This window comes from Rhinoderma darwinii, chromosome 1 (assembly GCF_050947455.1).
Source record: "Rhinoderma darwinii isolate aRhiDar2 chromosome 1, aRhiDar2.hap1, whole genome shotgun sequence".
Lineage (NCBI taxonomy): Eukaryota > Metazoa > Chordata > Amphibia > Anura > Rhinodermatidae > Rhinoderma > Rhinoderma darwinii.
The window spans coordinates 524520104-524544468 of NC_134687.1; positions in this window are offsets into that span (position 1 = coordinate 524520104).

Consider the following 24365-nt stretch of genomic DNA (forward strand, 5'->3'; position numbering starts at 1 on the left):
TTTTATCTTATTCTTAGCTTTTATGTTTTCGTTGTATAAATAAAACACGTTAGTATATGTTTACCCCTCTTCTGTCAGAGGAAGAGAGGATCGAAAGATTAAATGGAAAGCAATGGTTCCTTTAGAATTACTACTGATTTCAATGGTAATTCTTTTGTTTCAGTTGCTTTCCGTTTGTCTCCGTTCACTAGATTTAAGTTTTTTTGATCGAAAACAAAAGTTCTGCAGACTGCCATATAGCCATCATTTTGATTTCCTATCACAGAGTTGTAGTTGTAGCATGCGACACCTGCTGCCTTTTCCAGACGTCTTGCAGTGTTCTGCTTTAAATGCGCTCCTGAGTTGTTAAAAGATTATCTCTTGTCACTACAGACTATACAGTGTGTCAGAATACAGTAATGATGTCTATTGCAGTTTCTGTAAAGTTATGTATATATATATATATATATATATATATATATATATATACAGCACACAAGAAAATGGCGACTTCACACTGTGAACACCATTATCACCTAAGCCACTAAATATAAATAAATATGCATAAACTGTTCAAACTTTTGTGTTGTTTATGTGATTCATATATGGGTCAGTGTAAAAGGAACTTAAAACTGGCGACACACAGTATAAGGGTTTCCCCCAAGCCAAAATCTAGTTATACTAAGTGCCAGGGCCGGAATATCATTGGAGCTCTTGGAGCTCCAGGGTCCACATTCCCCCTTGCACAAGGGGGACCCAACCCCCAGCGACTTCCGTATTCAATTGTATCTGCGTCTTCAGGACGTAGATACAATTGAATACAATAGTAGAGCTGCAGGGAGCCAGCTCCCTTGTCCGCTATTCGCTGGGCTAGGCTACAGGCCTACAGCCTGCAGAACAGAGGGATTGGATCCCTGCGCAGGCGCAATGAAGTCATCGTGCTGGCGGAATCACGAAAATCGCGCTAGCTTACGCTTCAGGCCTAATGTGGCTGAGTAGGCTGGAGCTCCATTCATCGTGGGAACGGCCAATGCTAGGTGAGTACAACAGTTTTTTTATTTCTTGGGGGTGCTATATGCATGGAGGGGTGTGTGTGGGTGTATGGCACTATACACAAGGGGGGTGTACTATACTACTATCTACAAGAGTGGGGTGGGTGGCACTATTTACAAGGGGGGTATATGGCACTATTTATAAGGGGGGTATATGGCACTATTTACAAGAGGGTATAAAGGATCTGAATACTTATGTCAATGCAATATTTTAGTTTTCCTTTTCAGTAAATAATTTTTAAAAATGCTAAAATTCTGTTTTCACTTTGTCATTATTGGGCATTGAGTGCAGAATGATGGGGGAAAAAAATTACATTTTCTTTTATTTTAGCACAAGGCCTCAACATAAAAAAATTTGAAAAAATTGAAAGGGTCTGAAGACTTTCCGAATGCATTGTATATATATTACAAACACATACATTATATGCCCTTGTGGAATCATGTCCATGACCTGTCTCCCTTGTTGGGAGAGGAAAAAGATGACTATCCTGTGTTAGAATTTAACATGCTCACCAGGAAATCTGCAAAGGAGCAATTCATTAAATTGTCACTGTATTTTATTTAGGAAATAAATTATTTCTTTGGAGGTTGCTGCAATGTGTTCTGCTAGTTTTTAGTTAGCTGCATCCTAATGCTCCCTTTTCCTAAGACTTAAAGGCCAATTCTACATTACCCACCACAGCATAGCTTTTCAACAGTTACAAACCGCTAAATCTCAACTTGCTGGGGGAAGTGGTACTGTATGGAACTGGCTGTATATTTCCATCTGATTTCAGGCTGAAATTAGAATTTACCATTATAATTCATAACTAACAATTCCTAAAATATAGAAACAAATTCATTCAGGTCATTTTACATTCCAATCAATGTATTAAATAACTACATTATCATGGGAACTATTATGCACTATTGTGTGTATTCATATTTTATTTGGCCACATAATGTAACTGTATTTCAGGACAAAATGTATCATAAAAGGAAGAAGATTGCAGCGGCTGTTATCTCAGTACAAATCATGTAGACAACATTTTTATTTTTCATTTGTAGCACTAACATTTTCTGTAGCTATACAGTTCAAAATAAATAGGGTAAAAAAATAACAAACTAACAAGAACAGACAGATTCAAAGGGAAAGAGGCTCTAGCTGGAGAGATTACAGGCTAGGAGGATGAAAGGAATAAAAATGCTTGGCTTGACTTGATTGGTCTGTGGTAGTTTTTAGTTGATTCAAGAAACCTGCTCAGACATAGTAGTTCCCATCAACAATAAATGTTCATCTGTAGGCCCCATGCACACGAATGTATTTTTTTCCTCCCGTAAATACTGACGTAAATACGGGTCCTTTGTCACACGTATTCGACCCGTATTCCACCAGTATTTACGGACCCGTCCCGTAAGTACGGGTCTGTTGTCACCAGTATTCCACCCGTATTTATAGACCCGTTTTCTCTGCACTAGTCGGCAGCCCCTTTTCTCTATCAATGATGGATAGAGAGAAGGGTCAGCCCTTTCGGGCAGAGTTTCCGCAGCGATTGAAAGTAAAAGAAGTTCATACGTACCCCGGCCGTTGTCTTGGTGACGCGACCCTCTTTTGACATCCAGTCCGACCTCCCTGGATGACGCGGCAGTCCATGTGACCGCTGCAGCCTGTGATTGGCTGCAGCGGTCACATGGGATGAAACGTCATCCCGGGAGGCCGGACTGGAGGAAGAAGCAGGGAGTTCTGGGTAAGTTAACTTTTAATACTATTAACTCCAGCGGTAGTCATTGTCCCGGGTGCTGAAAGCATTACTGCCGATCAGTTAACTCTTTCAGCACCCTGGACAGTGACTATCCCCTGACGTCGCCTAGCAACGCTCCCGTAATTACGGGTGCACACACGTAGCCACCCGTAATTACGGAAGCCCCATTGACTTCTATGGGCCTGCCCGCACCGTAATTACAGCCTGAAATAGGTAGGACATGTTCCATATTTTTCAACGGCCCGGGCACCTTACCGTAAGCAAATGGGAAGGTACCCGTGGCCAATAGAAGTCTATGAGCCCATAATTACGGCCCGTGATTAGGGGCGCTTTTACGTTCGTGTGCATGGTGCCTAAGAGTCATATATAAAAAGAAGCTGCAACAAATGATGAGTATATTTGTCATACACGTAAAAAAATGTATAAAGCATATAAAAAATATAAATGGATTGACATAGCAGGAAAATACAATACAAGCAGGATTCTTGATATTCAACAAAAGATGTCTCACCAAAACCTACATATTTTTTTCCTATAAGAGATTCAGTTAATAGCAGAGATTTTCCGACAGGTTATCAATGTGCTCTGTGCTATACTGAGTGTATCTGGTCACTAAAATAACTCGATATCTATCCCATGGTCTATACTGTCACTATAGATCAAGTCTGTGGCACTCTCCAAAGTGGTCTGGGTGCTGTAGGTAGGGTTCCCACCCCGTCAGTATTGATAAGATAAAACTCAAGCACTCCTCGGGTTAAATATGCAAAGAAAATATTAAATTTTTGGATCAAGCAATGTAATAGAGAAATATGTAACGTTTCGGCCAGAATCCGGCCTTTGTCAAAACTCTATTGCCGCTGGTCAATAGAAAAAGTTGCTGGAGCGCTATAGAAAAAGGTAGCTTGTACCAGTGGCAATAGAGGTTTATTTTCGTAGATGATACTAAATTGTGTAAGGTAATTATCACAAAGGAGGACAGTATTATTTTACAAATGGATCAGGAGAAAATAGAGGTTTGGGCAGAGAAATGGCAAATTAGGTTAAACACTAATAAATGTAAGGTTATGCACTTGGGATGAGAAAAAAATTTCACCATTCCATACTAAACGGGAAAACACTGGGTAAAACTAACATTAAATAGGATTTAGGAATTTTAGTTGACAGTAAACAACTGCAGCAACCAGTGTCAGGCAGCTGCTGCCAAGGCAAATAAGATCAAGGGATGCATTTAAAGGGGCATAGATTAACATGATGATAATATAGTTCTACCACTTTATAAATCATTATTCAGACTGCACATGGAGTATTGCGTACAGTTTTGGGTATCCGTGCACGAGAAAGACATATTAGAGCCTGAGAGGGTTCAAAGGTGGACGACTAAAGTAATAAATGAAATGGGTAGACTACAGTATGCAGAAGGATTATCAAAATTAGGATTATTTCGTTTAGAAAAAAGGCAGCTGAAGTGTGACCTAATAACTATGTATAAATATATCAAAAGGTCAATACAAAGAGCTTTATCATGAGCTATTTATACCCAGAAGTGTAACTATAACAAGGGGGCATCTTCTACGTCTAGAGGAAAGAAGGTTTATACACCAACATAGAAGGGGATTCTTTACTGTAAGAGCAGTGAGACTATGGAACTCTCTGCCAGAGGAAGTTTTCATGGTGAATTCACTAAAAGAGTTCAAAAGTAGCCTGGATGCCTTTTTATGAGTGTAATAATATCACAAGTTTTATATACATATATGTGTATATATATATATATATATATATGTATATATTTATTAGATTACTGGAGATGGGTCGTTGATCCAGGGATTTATTTTGATTGCCATATTGGAGTCAGGAATGAATCCTCCCTAAGATGAGGAAAATTTGCTTTTGCCTCATAGGGGTTTTGCGTTCCCCCAGAACAACATTGCAGAATAACAGGCTGAACTGATGAACATATATCTTTTTTTTGCCTTACAAACTATAATGATATGATATAACTCGGTTTGTCATTGCATTTGTAGCAGTAAATTGTATGGCTTAACATCTTTTTATTGTTATAGCACAGAAATATGTACAGCCCATATGAAGTACTATTTTTGCTTTGATAATATATGTGAAAATGGACTATAAATACTAATCTGATGCGCTTATTGATTTGTATGGGATTAAAGTTGTTTCGAATGATATGGTCTATCTCCTGCAGCAATACTTTAATGACAGTATTACCAGTTTAAAAGCTTCTTTTAAAATCAGAATAGCAATACAGGAATAAACTGCTTTAGATTCCCTCTCTCTGATGTACAGTATATATCTGTCTGCCATATAACTGTCATATACATACAGTGCAGTGCTGCAGACGTAACTAAACAACATTAAGCTATATTAACTCCTCAAAGAGAACCTGTCACTAGATTTTAGGGCACTAAACCACCAGCATGTGGTTATAGTATTGGGGTTTGGCGTCCTAAACATGCCTCTCTAAAAACTGTCCATTTTAGCATTAGGTCCAGAAAGAAGTTATAATACGACGTGATTCCGGATCCCCTGATGTCACTGTCCATATATGGATAGTGACGCCAGGGGCTCTTCCCGGAGCAAAATCACAGGCCAGAGTGTCGGCAATGTCAGATTCCGCTCCAGGAGTATCCTCTGACATCACTGTCCATATGAACTCCATAGGAAAAAATGCCATAGGGTGAACGCCATAGGAAAAAAAAGTTAAAAATGTCAGAATTGTTGTTTTTTGGTCGCCTCGCATCCCCAAAAAGGGAATAAATAGCGATCGAAAAATCATATGTACAGAACCCCAAAATCGTACCAGTAAAAACTACAACTCGCTCTGCAAAAAACAAGCCTTCACACAGCTCCATCGATGGAAAAATTAAAAAAAAGTTATGGGTGTCAGAAAAAGTTGACATAACTAGCCATTTTATCTTGGCTTTATTATTTAGATAATAGTCTAGGGCAGCCAACAGAATATTAGTTTTTTTATGAAGGAAAAGCCTAGCTACTATATGACTGTGTGTGTGCAGATACAGAGAAATCTAGAAATGACGCTTACAGTATGTGTATAATAAATACAATGTACTTAACCATTTCACTGAACTGAAAAAAGTGAATTGAGGCAGCAATAAATATTTTTATTTGGCCACGTATAGGTAAAGATAAGTCATGGTGCTCAGTGTGGCGTTGCGGTACAAGTGAAGGTTTATTAATCATAGGAAAACACATCTCTGCATCTTGTTTTCTTGAGAAGTAATTGAAATTGAATAAAAAAAAGTTCTGTGTTCTGAGACCTACATCGCCATGACTCAGATTTTTGTGTCACAAACAACGTCAAAGTTATAAATGGTAGAGGATTGCTTTTGTTGTATGGAATTATTTAACTTTTATTGCTGAGAAGATTTTTTTTTTAGTAGTGTTTCCTCCTTTGAAAGGTTTTTCCTATACTCATGATAAATCTCTGACGTAAACATTATAGTATTCTTGGAATATTTTATGATAGAGAATATGTGCTCTTCACGCACCTATACTTTGTATCTGCACTATCTAGACACTATGCCACATCTAAGTCATTCGCTTTCCTGTCTCATATGAGATTAAAGTTTGTGCATACAGAACGCAGCATTATTACATGGTTCATAATGGCCGATTTTAGACTCATAAAAAAGGAAATCAATTTAGAGCAGTTAGGAAACGGAGGCAAAACACAGTCAAATTACCTTGCAGATGGATCTCAGGCTTGTCTATTAGAATTTATCTCAATTATGCTGGTGTGCTGCTGCTATTTTTCTCCACTGTGACTTATTTGCCCTGAAGTGATGCCTTTATAATTATCATGTACAATATGTTTGAAATAATAAAGACAGCAGCCTATGGAACATATATTTCAGTATATATTGTGTTCGAGAAATGAACAGAGGGTTGGCATTGCTGAAATGGTGGCAATCGGTCATACATGACTGTCAGCTCCATGCTCATACTTAGGCCTCAAGCATGTGGCAAAGCCCCTGTGTGGTGTGGTCCCTACAGGTCTGTAATATGGAGCTGTTTAGCTACCAGGTACCATATTCTCCTCTAGAAGCAACACTTCTAGGAATGAATAGCCACATAATACAGCATATTAATCATGCTACCATTTTATTCTCACAGAGTTCATACAAATCTGTGGGAAAAAGCCTTTATAAGAAATCAAAGGCATATGGATGTACAGTATGGACCTATATATTTCTAAAGGCGCCATAAGACAGATTCGTACAACATCGGACCCTGAGGCCCATAAGTTTAGTCAGGGCACCCCACCCTCCGCATGCTGCAGTGCCGACCATCAAGTCATTTATTTATGATAATACAACAAGAGACTATTTTTGGCCCATGACACATTATTCAAATTTCTGGACTTCCCCACAAGTATGTATATGTGTGTATAGATTATATGCATACACGATTCTATACTCACTAGATGACAGACAATCTCACCCCCCATTTGTATTTGCTGACAAATTCTATGATGATTCACTTGCCACTTCACTCAACAATGACTTCCAAATGCATTATTAATCCTGCACTGACAGATGGAACTTCATTTTTTGTTATATCCTACAACATACCTCCCAACTTTCAAGTGTCGCAAAGAGGGACAACCGATAAAGTGACAATGCCCACAGTGCCCATGTATATGGTGCCCATGTGTATTGTGGCAATTTTTTACCTTTTAAGCCACGTCTCTAACCCTGCCTACTCCCCACCCATACACACTCGGCCCACATAGTAGCATGTTCCCATAGAACCCAACACAGTATAATGCCACTATAGCTGCACCCACAGAGTATAATACCAAATAGCTTCCCCCACACACAGTATAATGCAAAATAGCTGCCCCCGCACAGTATGATGCCCCATACAGTATAATGCTCCCATAGATGCACCATAGATGCACCCATACAGTATACAGCCAACACAGATGCCCCCATACAGTATAATGCCCACACAGATGCCGTCATGCAGTATAATGCCCAATAGCCGTCCCATACATTATAATGCCCCCCATAGCAAAATGCCCCCATAGCTGCCCCCATACAGTATAATGCCCCCATAGCTGCCTCCATACAGTATAATGCCCACACAGATGCTTCGATTAAGTATAATGCCCTATCGTGCCACAGTCCCCACTGTAGATAGTGTCCTCATAGATGTGCCAGTGTCCACATACCACCACAATGCCCATATATAAAGTGTCAGTGCCCAAATATAAAGTACCAGTGCCCACATAGTTCCACAGTGACCATGTACATGGTTCCATATAGTACCACAGTGACCATGTAGATAGTGCCAAAGTGCCCACATAGTTACATAGTTACATAGTTAGTACGGCTGAAAAAAGACACATGTCCATCAAGCTCAACCAAGGGACGGGAAAAGGGAAGGAAAAATTTCTATACATAGGAGCTAATACTTTTTTGTTCTAGGAAATTATCTAAGCCTTTTTTAAAGCCATCTACTGTCCCTGCTGTGACCAGCTCCTGCGGTAGGCTATTCCATAGATTCACAGTTCTCACAGTAAAGAAGGCTTGTCGCCTCTGCAGGTTGAACGTTTTTTTCTCCAGACGGAGGGAGTGCCCCCTTGTTTTTTGAGGGGGTTTTACATGGAACAGGATTTCACCATATTTTTTGTATGTGCCATTAATATATTTATATAAGTTAATCATGTCCGCCCTTAGTCGTCTTTTTTCAAGACTAAATAGGTTTAATTCTTTTAATTTTTCCTCATAACTTAAATTCTCCATGCCCCTAATTAGCTTCGTTGCTCTTCTTTGTATTTTTTCCAACTCCAGGGCATCCTTTCTATGAACTGGAGCCCAGAACTGAACTGCATATTCTAGATGAGGCCTCACTAATGCTTTGTAAAGTGGCAATATTACATCCCTGTCCCGTGAGTCCATGCCTCTTTTAATACACGACAATATCCTGCTGGCCTTTGAAGCAGCTGATTGACACTGCATGCTGTTATTTAGTTTATGATTTACAAGTACACCCACACAGGGGCGTAGCTAAAGGCTCATGGGCCCGGGTGCAAGAATTCAGCTTGGGCCCCCCTACCACTCCCCAACACCACCATCATCATTATCATCAGACCCCTGTGCGTGCCTATGCCCAGACGCTTTGCCCAACAGCCCCCATAGTATAATGCCCCCACACAGTATAATGCTCCCATAGCTGCCCCCACACAGTATAATGCCCCCCATAACAGCCCCATACGGTATAATGCTCCCCATATCAGCCCCCATACAGTATAATTCCCCCATATCAGCCCCCATTCAGTTTAATGCCACCATCTTATCAGCCCCCATGCCATATCTGCCCCCCATGCAGTATAATGCCCCCCACACAATATCAGCCCCCCCATACAGTATAATGCCCCCATATGTGCATAATAAAAAAAATAGCATAATTACTTACCTATCCCCGTTCCCGTGCCGGGTGCAGGATCCTTCGCCTCCTCCGGTCTGTGCTATGAGTGACTCAGCGCAGACAGGCGCGATGATGTCGCTACATCCCGCCTGCCTGCGTCGAGCCGCTCAGGGCACAGTGAATGCTGCATCAAGGAGATGCCAGCTCCTTGCTCCAGGATTGAATGGAACCGGGACCTCGGTGAGTGACTCGCGACCCCCCGGAGGTCTTCACACGAACCCCCAGGGGGACGCGACCCACAGTGTAGGGATGTCACGATACCAAAATTTGGACTTTGATACCGATACTTCGTTTACAGTAATAAAAAAAAAAAGTTCTTTCGTTTTCTAATGTGAGGCACGAGGTGTGATGATGAATTTTGAATGTGCCTCACGTTAATAGTAATTAATCCCGTCATGTTTCTCAGTCATAATGGGTTAATGTGTAAGGTACATGATGGGGTTAATTACTATTAATGTGAGGCAAATGGAGGTTAAATTCATCACACCTTGTGCCTCACAATAAGTGATAGAAAGCAGTTTATTTTATTTTTTTACAGCGTACACATCACAAATAATGCAAAAAAAATAGTTGTGCAGGTTGTTACGGCCGCGCCAATACCCAATATGTGTATATTTTATGTATTGAGACCTATTTTAATGTTTATTGTAAAAAAGGTGAAAGTGTGTTTTTTTTATTTAACATTACTTTGTTTTTACTTTATTTTTAAACTTTAATGTACTGGCATATATCAGATATATGTCAGTACATTAGCCTGTGGACAGATAGCACACAGGCAGTTGTTAGGACATACCTCAGTAGGCCCTAACAGGAAATATGGTAAGACAGCCCTGGGGTCCTTCAATAGACCCCAGGGCTGTCTGCCCATATATGGTATGGCCCTCGATCGTGTCACATGAATTCCCTGTGATACGATCCAAGGGCATCCCCCCCTTCTCATTTTCCCCTGAATGCTGCAGTCGGCTTTGATTGCAGCATTCAGGAGAATAGCGGCGGAGATGAGAGGTTCCTCTGATCTCCGCCGTTATAGAGCGGGGCTGGGACTGTGTAATACAGTCATTGCCCCACTCCTGACAGTAAGTGCGCGCGCGGTCAGCATGAGGAGATGCTGCCGGCGCTGCACTAATGAGCGGCGGTTCAGGCACTGAAGACAGAACATGGGGGTGACATGTTCTGTCTTCAGTGCTGCAGATCATTAGTGCAGCGCCGGCCGCATCACATCATGCTGACGGCGCGCACATGTCAGGACTCAGGAGCGGGGCAATGGCTGTATTACACAGCCGCAGCCCCGCCTTCATAGTCATGTGTACTATACTGTATTGTGTTGTATTGTGAAGTTTGCGGTGCAGAGAGGAGGGGGGGCTGTGATTTAACGGCCCCCCCTCCTCTCCACCGCAAACAGCACAATACAACACAATACATTACAAGGCATCACAACACAACACATTACATCACAATACATTACAACACAACACAGACTGCAGCTCACCTGGAGTCCTCGGCACCGACTCTTCCACTCCACTGTCCGGAAGACGTGTCACGTGACAACACGGTCACATGGTACACTAAGTGTACCATGTGACCGTAACCAGGAAGTGCCGGCTTTACGGCACAGAAGATTTTTTTTGGAAGCATACAGTATGGCAACGGGGGCCCGTGGGCCCCCCAGGCTTAGGGGCCCGGTCGCAAGTGCGACCGCTGCGACCCCTATAGCTACGCCACTGCACCCAGATCCTTCTCAACAAGTGAATCCGCCAGTGTAGCTCCCCCTAGGACATATGATGCATGCAGGTTGCTGGTACCCAGATGCATAACTTTACATTTATCTACATTAAACTTCATCTGCCAAGTGGACGCCCAAACACTTAGTTTGTTTAAATCCGCTTGCAATTCATGAACATCTTCCATAGACTGAACTATATTACATAGCTTGGTGTCATCTGCAAAAATAGAAATAGTGCTATTAATCCCATCCTCTATATCATTAATAAATAAGGTGAATAATAGTGGTCCCAGCACTGAACCCTGGGGTACACCACTTATTACCGGGGACCATTCAGAGTAGGAATCATTGACCACAACTCTCTGGATACGGTCCTTGAGCCAATTCTCAATCCAATTACAAACTATATTTTCTAAACCTATAGTCCTTAATTTACCCATTACCCTATGGGGGACAGTGTCAAATGCCTTTGTAAAGTCCAAAAACACTAAATCCACAGCGGCCCCTCTGTCTAGGCTTCTGCTTACCTCTTCATAAAAACAGATTAGGTTAGTTTGACAACTTCTGTCCTTAGTAAAACCGTGCTGGCTGTCACTTATAATACTATTTTTTGTCACATAATCCTGTATATAGTCCCTCAATAGCCCCTCAAACATTTTCCCCACGATGGATGTTAAGCTTACTGGTCTATAATTACCCGGGGAAGACCTAGAGCCCTTTTTGAAAATAGGCACCACATTTGCCCTGCGCCAGTCCCTTGGCACTATACCAGTCACTAGAGATTCTCTGAATATTATGAAAAGGGGGACAGAAATAACTGAACTAAGCTCTTTAAGAATTCTAGGGTGTAACCCATCTGGTCCCGGGGCCTTGTGCACATTTATTTTATTTAATTTAGCTTGGACCATATCTACATTCATCCAATTCAGTATATCAACTGATATATTAACAGCACTGGCACCGGCTACATCAGCTGCTCTTTCTTCAGTTGTATATACAGAGCTAAAGAACCCATTTAGTAACTCTGCCTTCTCTTGATCCCCTGTGACCAACTCTCCATTACCATTATCTAGGGGTCCTACATGTTCAGACCTTGGCTTTTTAGCATTTATATACTTGAAGAATTTTTGGGGATTTGTTTTACTATCCTTGGCCACCTGCCTTTAATTTTGTATTTTTGCTAATTTTATTACATTTTTACAGATTTTATTAAGCTCTTTATATTTTACAAAGGCTACAGCTGTACCCTCAGATTTGTATTTTTTAAATGCCCTTTTTTTGTCATGTATTGCCCCTTTCACAGAAGGTGTAAGCCATGTGGGGTTTAATTTGAGTCGTTTATACTTGTTACCTATAGGAATAAATTTTGCACTATAATAACTCAAAGTAGATTTGAAAATCTCCCATTTATCATTTGTCCCATTATATGACATTAGTTCTTCCCAGTCTATACCCTGAATTGCAGCCCTCATCCTGGGGAATTTGGCTTTCTTAAAATTACATGTTTTTGCCCTCCCAGCCTGCGTTTGTTTTTTACAGTATAGGTAAAATGTAACTATATTGTGATCACTGTTACCGAGGTTTTCACGAACATTGACATTCCCAACAAGATCGGCATTATTAGAAATGACCAGATCCAACAGAGCTTCACCTCTAGTCGGGTCTTCCACAAACTGGCCCATAAAATTTTCCTGCAACAGGTTGAGGAAATGTCTCCCCTTTGCAGTTGAAGCTGAACCATGACACCAATTAATATCCCGGAAATGAAAATCTCCCATTATCACTACAGTACCCGCCTGTGCAGCCCGCTCCATCTGTTTATATAGCTGACCTTCCATCTCCTCAGTTATATTGGGGGGTCTATAGATTACACCAAAAGTAATTTTTTCAGTGTTTACCTCCCTTTCTAGTTCCACCCACAAGGTTTCAACCTCCTCACAATCTTCACCCACTATTGTCTCTTTCACACTCGCCTTCATATCTTTTCTCACATACAGACATACACCACCGCCTTTCCTATTTGTCCTGTCTTTCCGAAACAGTGTAAAACCCTGTAGATTTACAGCCCAGTCATGTGAAGAGTCTAGCCATGTTTCAGCAAGACCAACTATATCTATATTTTCTTCCAGTATCAAGGCCTCCAGCTCCCCCATTTTGCTTGCTAGACTTCTGACATTTGTGAACATACACTTTAACTTGCTTGTCAGTTTTTCACTTTTATTATCAGAAATGTGATTTGACATTATTTGGGCATTTTAATTTACACTGCTGTTCTGTAACAAAAGGATCTCCTTATCTTGTTGCCTAGTCCTCTCCCCACATTCTGTTTCTCCCCCCACCAATATAGTCTGACCCCTATCTAACCTGGCTACCCCTTTTTTTTCTACATTGACCTCCCTCCTCAGCCCTAGTTTAAATACTCCACCACCCCAGCTAGAATTCTCTCCCCCAGCACAGCGGACCCCCTTCCATTTAGGTGCAAATCATCTGCAGAATACAGTTTGTACCCCAATGAAAAGTCAGCCCAGTGCTCTAGGAACCCAAAGCCTTCTCCTCTACACCAAGACTTAAGCCATGCATTTAACTCCCTGGGTTCCCGCTGTCTAGTGCCACAGTGCCCACATATTAAGTGCCAGTGCACAAATATAAAGTGCCAGTGCCCACAGTGCCCATGTAGATGGTGCCCATATAGCGCCACATTGCCCATGTAGATAGCACCACACCCCCCTTGAAGATAGCGCCACCCTGCCTGTAGATAGCGCTAACCCTCCCCTGTAGATAGCTCCACCCTGCCTGTAGATGGCGCTAACTACCCCATCCCTGCAGATAGCTCCATTGGGTCTCCCTCTCGGAGGCGAATCCCCAAGGAGGAGCGACGTCCAGGTCTATTCCTGGAGCGGAATCCCCGACCAGAGTGTTGCCGAAGCTGTGGCTGGGGATTCCACTCCAGTAGGAGCCCCTGACGCCACTGTCCATATATGGACAGTGAGGTCAGGGGCTCCTTCTACGAGTGGAATCCCCGACCAGAGCGTTGCCTACACTCTGGCCGGGGATTCCACTCCAGTAGTAGCACCTGACGTCACTGTCCATATATGGATAGTGACACCAGGGGCTTCTTCAGGATTGGAATCCCCAGCCAGAGCCCCTAGTGTCATATATGGATAGTTACACCAGGGGCTTCTCGAGGAGGGGAATCTCCGGCCGAGCTTTTCGGGGACAATATTCTCTCTGGGAATTACGCTCCAGGAGGTGCCCCTGACGTCACTGTCCATATATGTCGGAATCCCTGGCCGGAGCGTTGGCAATGCTCTGGCCAGGGATTCATGTTCCTGGAGGAGCCACTGACGTCCCTGCTTCAGCATTGAATTCTACTCCTGAGGACGCAGATACAGTTGAAACCGGGACATACCACCATAGTTGAATACTGGAGCAGGGAGCTCATGGTTCCCTGCTTTAGAAATGAATTCTACTCCTGAGGACGCAGATACAGTTGAAACCGGGACATACCACCATAGTTGAATACTGGAGCAGGGAGCTAATGGTTCCCTGCTTTAGCATTGAATTCTACTCCTGAGGACGCAGATACAGTTGAAACTGGGACATACCACCATAGTTGAATACTGGAGCAGGGAGCTAATGGTTCCCTGCTTTAGCATTGAATTCTACTCCTGAGGACGCAGATACAGTTGAAACTGGGACATACCACCATAGTTGAATACTGGAGCAGGGAGCTGATGCTTCCCTGCTTCAGCATTGAATTCTACTCCTGAGGACGCAGACACAGTTGAAACCGGGACCTACCACCGGCGGCCCGGGACTGTCCCACTGAATCTGGGATGGTTGGGAGGTAAGCTACAACTAGGAGCAAATTTATGCACACATGCAACCTCTCGCTGCAGTGGTGGTTCTGAATTTTATCATGATAAATATTAACAATTTAGGGCACTACAGAGCACTTCTAGAGACCAATAGTTTTATTAATCATCCAGGGCTCGTTGACACACTTGACTGCAATCACTAAATGCTGGTTCATTACATTTACTCTTAAATCTCCTGTGTCCACACTTTAATATTCTACATTCCTTATGGTGGACTCATTAGCAGACACTTGAATAATACTGGAGAGGAGTCCACATTAATTTTAATTATTATCTTCTCTGATCTCCTGGGATGTTGTACACTTAAGTTTTGTTGGCGTTGCTTTATGACATTACAGCTCCTGGAAATATGTTCCATTGACATGATTGAAAAGTATATAGAAAAAATATAAAATACCAGATTGTGTGTTCTTGCTGTTGCCAGTCCAGCCCCAGGCTGCCCACCAACTATAAGGTGTAGGGCCGCCATTAGGGCAGTACTAGTGGTACTCCCGAAGTAAAGTGGCCAGCCGGGCTGTCGTCGCCCCGCCCCCCTCACGGCCCCTCTTCGCAATAATCGCGGGTCCCCCTCGCATCGCTCGTGGCCCCCCCTGCAGACCTGTTGTAACTTCACGAACTGGATGAATAAGAAGCCAACTTCAGTATCGTAGAGGAATAACAGAAGGGGAAGATACAGCATGAGAAGCAGATGCTTTGTGTGGAGATACCGCCCCCCAGACACATCCTTCTCTACACAGCCTGCTGGACCTGCAGGCTGGTGAGTGCCGCCCCCCCCCCCTGCATCCTGCTTCCCATTCCTCTTGACCCCACTTGTAGAATATATAAAGTATGTTAAAATGTTTTTGTTTTTTTTTCTCGTTTCCCTAGCGGTTTTTTTCCGCGATTTTCACAATCGTGGCAAAAATGGCGCATTTTTGCTGCGATTATATAAAAATCGCAGCAAAACCGTGTAATTTGTGCTGCGATTATGAAAGTTGCATAAAAAAAGGATACAAAACATGAAAAAATTGTGCTGTTGGGCTATATTCTCACAGTGCAGTCAAATCACATTTTTGCAGCGATTTTGCAAAAATTGTGGCAAAAAATGGGATTTGACCGCACTGTGTAACTAGACTAAGGCCTTAATCAGACGGCCGTGTTCAGTCCATGATATACGCAGCGTGTATCGGCCGTATTTCCCAGGCTGACCACAATTTAGGGAGCCGGAGTCCTAGCATCATAGTTATCAATGCTGCTAGGCGTCCCTGCCTCTCCATGGGAATACTGCCCCATACTGTAATCATGTTTTCAGTACGGGACCGGGGACAGTGTTCCCACGGGAAGGGAGGGACTCCTATGATTATAGATAATTGTGATGCTAGAAATCCGGCTCCCTGAACGGTCCGGGAAATATGGCCGATACACGGTCCGTATATCACAGACCGAACATGGACGTCTGAATAAGGCCACTTGTCTCCTATTTTTGGTGTGGATTGCGCACTGAAAATTCACTACAAATGACAATATAAGGCTATATTCAGACGAATGTGTGTGAAATCAGCCGTGAAGAACGGCCATTTTTCACGGCCGATTTGCACCCATGCGGGACCCGTTTTCACAGATCCCTCATAGACTTGTGTCTATTGAGGGATCTGTGAAAATGCACAAAAATAGGACATGTCCTATATTTTACAGGCCCTTCACACGGTCCGATAAAGCAATGACCATGTGAATAACCCCATAGAAATACATGCAGCCGTGAGAGGGCCATTAAAAAAAGCGTCCTTCACACTGACGATTAACACGTTAGTCTCAATAAGCCCTAACTCATGTAAATGGGGTTTGTCAAAATCCCATGCACGTGCAGCAGAAAAAACCTCTGCATGGAATTTAGGACGTGCAAATGATCTATAACCCCTTAACGCGATATCACGTAAATGTAGGTTTGTAGGTATGTATGGGAAGTATAGAGCGAGCTCACGGGCTGAGTGTTACGCAGCCGACACCCCACTGCAATGGGCAGAATTAAAGATCACTTTGATTCCGCCCATTTAACACCTTAAATGCCGCGGTCAATCGCGACCGCAGCATTTAAAGTGTTAGAATTAAGGGGGCACCCTCTGAAACAAGCCATCGCGCCCCCCCCCACGGCACGATCGGCTGTTGTTATGGCAACCTGGGGGCCTAATGAAAGCCCTCAGGTCTGCTATCTTTGCACTCCTTCGAAGCTCTGCCTCCGGCAGGGCTTCAAATGAGACTGTCGGAATCACGATATACTGCAATACATTAGTTTTGCAGTATATCATGCAAGCGATCAAAATGATCGCTGCTTCAAGTCCCCTAGGGGGACTAATGAAAAAAAAAGTAAAAAAAACTGTTAAATAAAGGTTTTTTTTATGTTACAAAAAAAATTAAGTATTAAAAGTTCAAAAACCCCCTTTTTCACATTTTTCCTATAAATCAATGCTAAAAAAATCAAAGTCTGTAAAAGTCCGACCAATCACAATATAGCGTCGCTTAACATGCTTGGTGAATGCTGTTAAAAAAATATATATAAAACACACAAATTGCTGGTTTTTGGTCACCTTAGCTCTCACAAAAAAAAAAAGTTATCAAAAAGTCGCATATACCCCAAAATGGTGTTAATGAAAACTACAGCTCGCCCCCCAAAATTTAAGCTCTCATAACACTAAGTTGATGGAAAAATGAAAAAGTTATGGCTCTCAGAATATGGCGACACAGAACTGTTTTTTAATTTAGCAAATAGTTGTATTTTTTTTAAAAGTGGTAAAACATAAAACAAAACATATAAATTTGGTATCACCGTAATCGTATCAACATGTAGAATAAGGTGAATATGTAGTTTTTACCGCCTGATGGATGCCGTAAAAACAAAACACCCAAAAGAAATGGCGTAATCGCTGTTTTTTGCCCATATCCCCCCCCACACATATTTTTTTTTCAGCTTCCCAGTACATTATGTGGTACAATAAAGGTGGGGAGGAAAAAACAAAAGTGAAAATCCAAAAAATCTAGGAGGGAAGGATTTAAAACCGCTGCTGCCTATTATGTTGCAGAATTGTAACATATTTCATCCTTTACAATGTAAAGGGTTAATTTAAGATTTCTTGATCTCATTTACTTTGCTGGCACTGTATTACTCTGCGGATTTGCCACACGAAAATACCCGAGACAAATTTGCACGTAATAAGTATCGTGTGCATTTGGCCCAACAGAGTTTTTTTTTAACTCACCCTAAGGCCCCGTTCACACATGTTGGATTTGATATGGAATCCGATGACAAGCCGATGATTCTGCATCCCATGCATATGAGGTTTCCGCAACCTAGTTCACATGCTACGAAAAAATTTCCACGTGTATTTTTGAAAAGAAATCCACCACAGCAATAAGCAGCATGCGACTTATTTTGCATGGAAAGCCAAGGATAAGCAACTTTGAGGGACAATGGGACTTAGGCCTTGTTCACAATTTTTTGTAGGCAGAAAAATCTGTCTCGAAATTCCTTCAGGCTTTCTCTGCCTCCAATTGATGTCAATGGTAGGTCAGAGACAGAATTACCCGAAGAAAGGGCCTGTCACCTCTTTTTCCCGCGAGCGATTTTTTTTCCGCTTGTGGGAAAAAAAACGCCTTTGCCTCCCGTTGAAATCAATAGGAGGCGATTTCGGCTGTTTTTTTTTTCGCAGTTTCCAACACGGTTTCTGCTGAAAAAAATGCGGCAAGAAACTCTGTGTGAACAGGGCCTTATTCTCGTGCGGATCTGCTATACGCTTGTGGCACATCTGCGTCAGAAATCAAAGGGAAAATCTCAGATTTTTGCTCTTGAAAAACACATTGAACTTTAATGGCAACGTAAGAACGGAGCATTAGTTCTCCTTACATCCTCACAAGTGCCCCCCCCTCCCTTAAGGCCCCTTGCATATGCCATACAGTCGGATACGTTTTGGCTAAATAGATCAAAATCCAGAGCATTAACCGGTCACTGCCTGCTCCATGGTTTCCTTCACTGTAATTGACAACAGCACCAAAATCAGTTAATGCGTATAACGTACAAACGTGAGTGACACACTTTCCGTTGCCCACCCCTGGTAATGAGGGGAGGCCCAGACATCTTGCCTGTATGGGGCACAGACATTCCTGATAAGGTGGTCCACTTACAACTTTTCAGTTCTACCTGCATAGGGGACTATCTACTTCATGAGAAATTTGCACCTGCAGGAGGTAGACCTGGCAGTCAGATACCCTATAACCACCTCTACCTTCTTGTTCGGTAAAACCACAATGCATTGTGGGAGCAATGTGTAGGAAATAGGAAGCATCAATGCTGCTTACTGTATTATTCCTTGCGACCATGTGACAAATGGCAAGAGCACCAGGTGCCTTCTATAGGTTATGACTGCAAGGTAATTTCAGATCCAGATAACTCCTATAGTGACACGAGAGAGAATATGTTTTCCCCTATACTGTTAAAATAAATGTCCCCTAAAGGTCTTTTCTGACCTATTAATAAAAATTAAAACCTTAAAGTGCCCCTCCAGTAAAAAATTAAAACTCCACAGTACAGAGAGAGATTCAGTGCCTATGCTGCTTGTTATCTAGCAAGTTTTCTCTACAGACACACAATAGATTTCCATTCCCTGTTTGTGTAAGATATCTGTGTTATTGTAGTCATTAATCAGTTACGAGCGGGGGTGGGGGGCGCATACTAAAATGATTAAATCTTCGACCGGTTGTTTTCAGTGTAGTTGATCACATGTTTCTCTGTTTCAGTCCTGAACTAGTCTGTTCCAGAACATCTATCTCCTATGTTTTGGCACTGTATTATGTAACTTTGTCCTGTCCTCTGCTCATATAGACTTTGCTGCAGAGATTGTCCCTTTAATGGTTCTGCCTGTCCCCTGCCCGTTGTCCTGAACGCTCGAAAAAGCATCCATCTCTTTAGCTTTAGCGTTACCTGTGATTTTCACCGACAACCTAGAGACTCAACAGCGCAAAACAGTAATAGATATATGTATACTTATGTATACTATATATGAGAAAACACCAACAAGGATTTAACTTATTTAACTTACAACAGCAGTTGTGTTCACTTTAAAGAGGCTCTGTCACCAGATTTTGCAGCCCCTATCTGCTATTGCAGCAGATAGGCGCTGCAATGTAGATTACAGTAACGTTTTTATTTTTAAAAAACGAGCATTTTTGGCCAAGTTATGACCATTTTCGTATTTATGCAAATGAGGCTTGCAAAAGTACAACTGGGCGTGTTGAAAAGTAAAAGTACAACTGGGCGTGTATTATGTGCGTACATCGGGGCGTGTTTACTACTTTTACTAGCTGGGCGTTCTGATGAGAAGTATCATCCACTTCTCTTCAGAACACCCAGCTTCTGGCAGTGCAGATCTGTGACGTCACTCACAGGTCCTGCATCGTGTCAGACGAGCGAGGACACATCGGCACCAGAGGCTACAGATGATTCTGCAGCAGCATCGGTGTTTGCAGGTAAGTCGATGTAGCTACTTACCTGCAAATGCTGATGCTGCTGCAGAATCAACTGTAGCCTCTGGTGCCGACACGATGCAGGACCTGTGAGTGACGTCACAGATCTGCACTGCCAGAAGCTGGGCGTTCTGAAGAGAAGTGGATGATACTTCTCATCAGAACGCCCAGCTAGTAAAAGTAGTAAACACGCCCAGATGTAACACACATAATACACGCCCAGTTGGACTTTAGAAAGCCTCATTTGCATAAATACAAAAATGGTCATAACTTGGCCAAAAATGCTCGTTTTTTTAAAATAAAAACGTTACTGTAATCTACATTGCAGCGCCTATCTGCTGCAATAGCAAATAGGGGTTGCAAAATCTGGTGACAGAGCTTCTTTAAATGAACATTAAAAATGATGAATTAAAACATTTAGGATTGAGCTCATTATTTCACAATTTATTACATGACTACCGTTTTCATATAGTATAGATATGGTAGTCCATGTAAATGGAATATGGTATCTTGCCCAGTTTTTTACTTATTGACTGGCAATCCAATTCCTAGACAAGTGTATAGATTAGTGAATGGTCATCTACAATACAACCCCCCCCCCCCCCGCATTTTTTTCTCTCTCTTCTTCTTTCCCTCTCTGTGGGTCGTCTTTATGCTGTACACCTTTTTTTTATTTTATTTTATTTTTTTTACCCTTTCTTTAGTTATAGAAGCTTCTATGTTACTTGTCCAGGTACAGAACACTTCGATTCTCAGGTTTGTACATCTACTAAGGTTTATATTAATAATCCCTCAGAGGAAGATCTTGTAGAATACATGTTGTTTTTCTTGGCCAAAATCAGGATTAAATCATAAAGGGTAGAGAAATATACAGAAAAGATTGATATTCCTCATTTTTGGATCACTCCCAGTTATGGCTAAATAAAACTGTGTCAATAAAGCAAAAAAGTGACACATGACAAAAAAAGTGTAAAAAAAATTGTATTACACATTGTAAAAATGCTACTGAGCACACTCATAGGTTCCTTCATGCAATTTTGCATCAAAGCGTAATGTTGTATTGATAAAATACATAAAAAGTCATAGTTGCGGCCTGACACGCATAACATCTACTAAAAAATAAAAGTACAAGATGTGCAAAGTTCAAACATACCCCTTATGCCTATATCTACATGTACACATCATATAAGAAAAGACCTTGAATATCTGCAATCCAGATGCTGGTTTAACATCTGAGACACGGAGTCAGTGTGGTCTGATTATGTGAGGGGGTGATTAGATGTGTAACTGCTCATTTTCACACCCCTGTAGTAGGAAAAAACGACCTTCCTAAATGTGATATAAATTCTCTGTCATTGATAACATGAAGAAAAGTTCCTGTATCACTCTGCTGGGCTCACTGGAGGACGTACAGGGAGAGATGACAGTAACAAGGTGTGCTTTTTCTTCCTGCTGCCACTTGCAGCTTACCCCTCCTACCCCTCTCTTATAGAGGTGCAAAGCTTTATATCCTGCTCCCCGACATCAAAAGAGTTTTTAACCATTTAAAGTTATAACATATTACATATCTCCTTGGCAGTGAAAGGGTTAAAAGTCGCGTGACTTGGGATTCTAATGTTTGGTGTTATGCCTTAGACCCTGTTCACATGACCTTTTTGGTGTGAGTTTAGAATGTATGCCAGGAAAGCTCCCGATGTACACACTAAACATGTTTATAGAGCTCCATGGCCCAACAGCGGTCAAAAGAGTGGCCTTTCGGGCTCCGTCAGGTTAGTATACCGCAAAAAAAAAGGTGTGGAATAGCGAAGTACATTACAATTTTCCATCTTTGGAGTCCAGTCGAAAAAAACTAATTCTTTTAACGGATGCCATAATAGCCTATAGGGGATGGATGACACTGTATGGCATCAGTCACTGGTCTCCGTTATGTCAAGGAATCACTATGTAAGCAATTCACCCAGAGTGTAAGTTATGGAATTGCTATACGAGAAATTCCACAAAGGCAGATGTAGACTGTCTGGGTCAATCGTGCAGGTAAATCAGCCACCTCAAGTCCGTCACCGCTCTGGTCAGTGGAGTCCAAGGCTACTCTATGGTCCTCACCAGAGCCCACAGCAAAGCAGGTTGGATTTTGCTGCATAGAACCCAGGTTGCTTTTACAGAATAAGGTGTTGGACAGGAGGTGCAAATGCTGGCAATACCACAATGGATAACCAAACAAGCCAGAGGGGTAATCAGCAAGCAGGGTTCACAACCAGGAGATACTAAAAGTCCAAATCGCAAAACAGAAGAGTACCAGGACTTGCAGAAGTCAAAACCAGCCGAGAGCCCAGAATGTCCAAATCAATGAGCAAAAGGGTTAATCCAAAAACAAAGCCGAGGTCCAGTTCCAAAAGTCCAAACAGTCAGGTAATACAGGGAGTAACCAGGTGCTTGATCAGACACATGCAAACACAAGAAATCACAAGCAACAATGAGAAAACTGAGCAGATTCAAATACTCCACCCCTTATCGCAGATAGAGAAACAAGATTGGCTCTGCACAAAAAAACAGGACCACCCAGAAGCTTGACTTGTAGTCATGACAACCTTAAAGTGACGGACGTTTCCTAACACATTAAACATATACTTTGGGAAGTTCCAGTGACGTCTTTGTCCATATAAAGATAGTTTGAACTAAATCTTTCCCGTGATTCTAGAGCTACTCCCTCACTTACCGAGCCGTGTTGTCATTCAAATGCCATAGCTCCGCCCACTGACTAATCTGTCAGGGCCAGGTCAGCTCTCTGAGTGCCCTAATTGGATAGCAACAAGACCCAGAAGAAAACACTGGTAAGTTTTTTCCCCACTTCCTACTGTATCCCCTCCTAGGTACTGCTCACCATCAAGGGTGCTAGAGGGAAGGGGCCTGTTTTGAGACTGCTATTACTGCCGCTGATTCGCCGCCTTCTCCCCTCTCCTCCACCATGTCTAGGCATGCAGCATGATCACCGACCTTCATTGCTTGCACAATGGAGCTGCAGCTGCCCATTGCCCGGAGCTGCCGATAATATCCCCAGCAGGGGCGACAGCACTGTAGTGTTCACTATTGACCTGGCCGCTGAGAGACAAGAGTGGGGCAGATGACTGTTATGAGGAAAGGGCAGTTGAGGAGTAAACCGTAGGCAGGGGTGTTGTTTGGACCAGACAGCTGGATGTTTAGGGAGTCTTTTCACTATAGAATATGGAGATGTTCTCCAAAGTTAATATAGTTTCACTGGGGACCTCTTCGTTGCCAGCTCACAAAAAGTAAAAACGTATACCGCGCAGTACTGTTCTTCGAGGTGTCCTCTAGATGTATACCTCTGATATAGGCTCATGTGAACAGAGCCTAAATAGAGTGCTGCTTGTTTTTTTTTACTGAAAAGCCTCCACATATATGAGGCTAATGCATAACAGTTTACCAAGGCAGAGCTGGTTACCAAATTAAAAGAGGCTCTAAAATGTCACTTAAGTATTATGTTGTTTTATAATACAGCATGCAGGAAATAAACAGGCCGATAAGCAATACATAGAGAAAGAACATACTGCAGATGTGTGTATAACTTCCAGTCTTTTCCTGGCTTAATTAAGGCACAGGTTTAATTTCCAAGCCTTTATTTCCTTGGTTTCTATGTTTGTCATCTTTCTGTATTTATGTTGTACAGAAAATTTCGCACATCAGCATATTTCTAAAAACAGTACTTTAAATATATAATAATAAAATCACATTTATTGAGAGGGCCGTAGAGAGACGCAGCGGAATTGTGTTCAATCTTCTGATCTCTTCTGGGGATATTCGCTCCCAGAGAATGGTGAGCTGTAAATCCCACAAAGCACCGTCTACTTGTAATAGCTATGGGAGAATGTTCTATAATAGCAAAACAGGAGGAATTAGCATTCTGAAATATTACTGCTTAGGTATTCACTACGTGGCATTTAGGAGCTTCACATTGATTGGGGCGCTAGGTTATGAGAAAAGATTGGAAATAGATCTGAACCTTTTATCA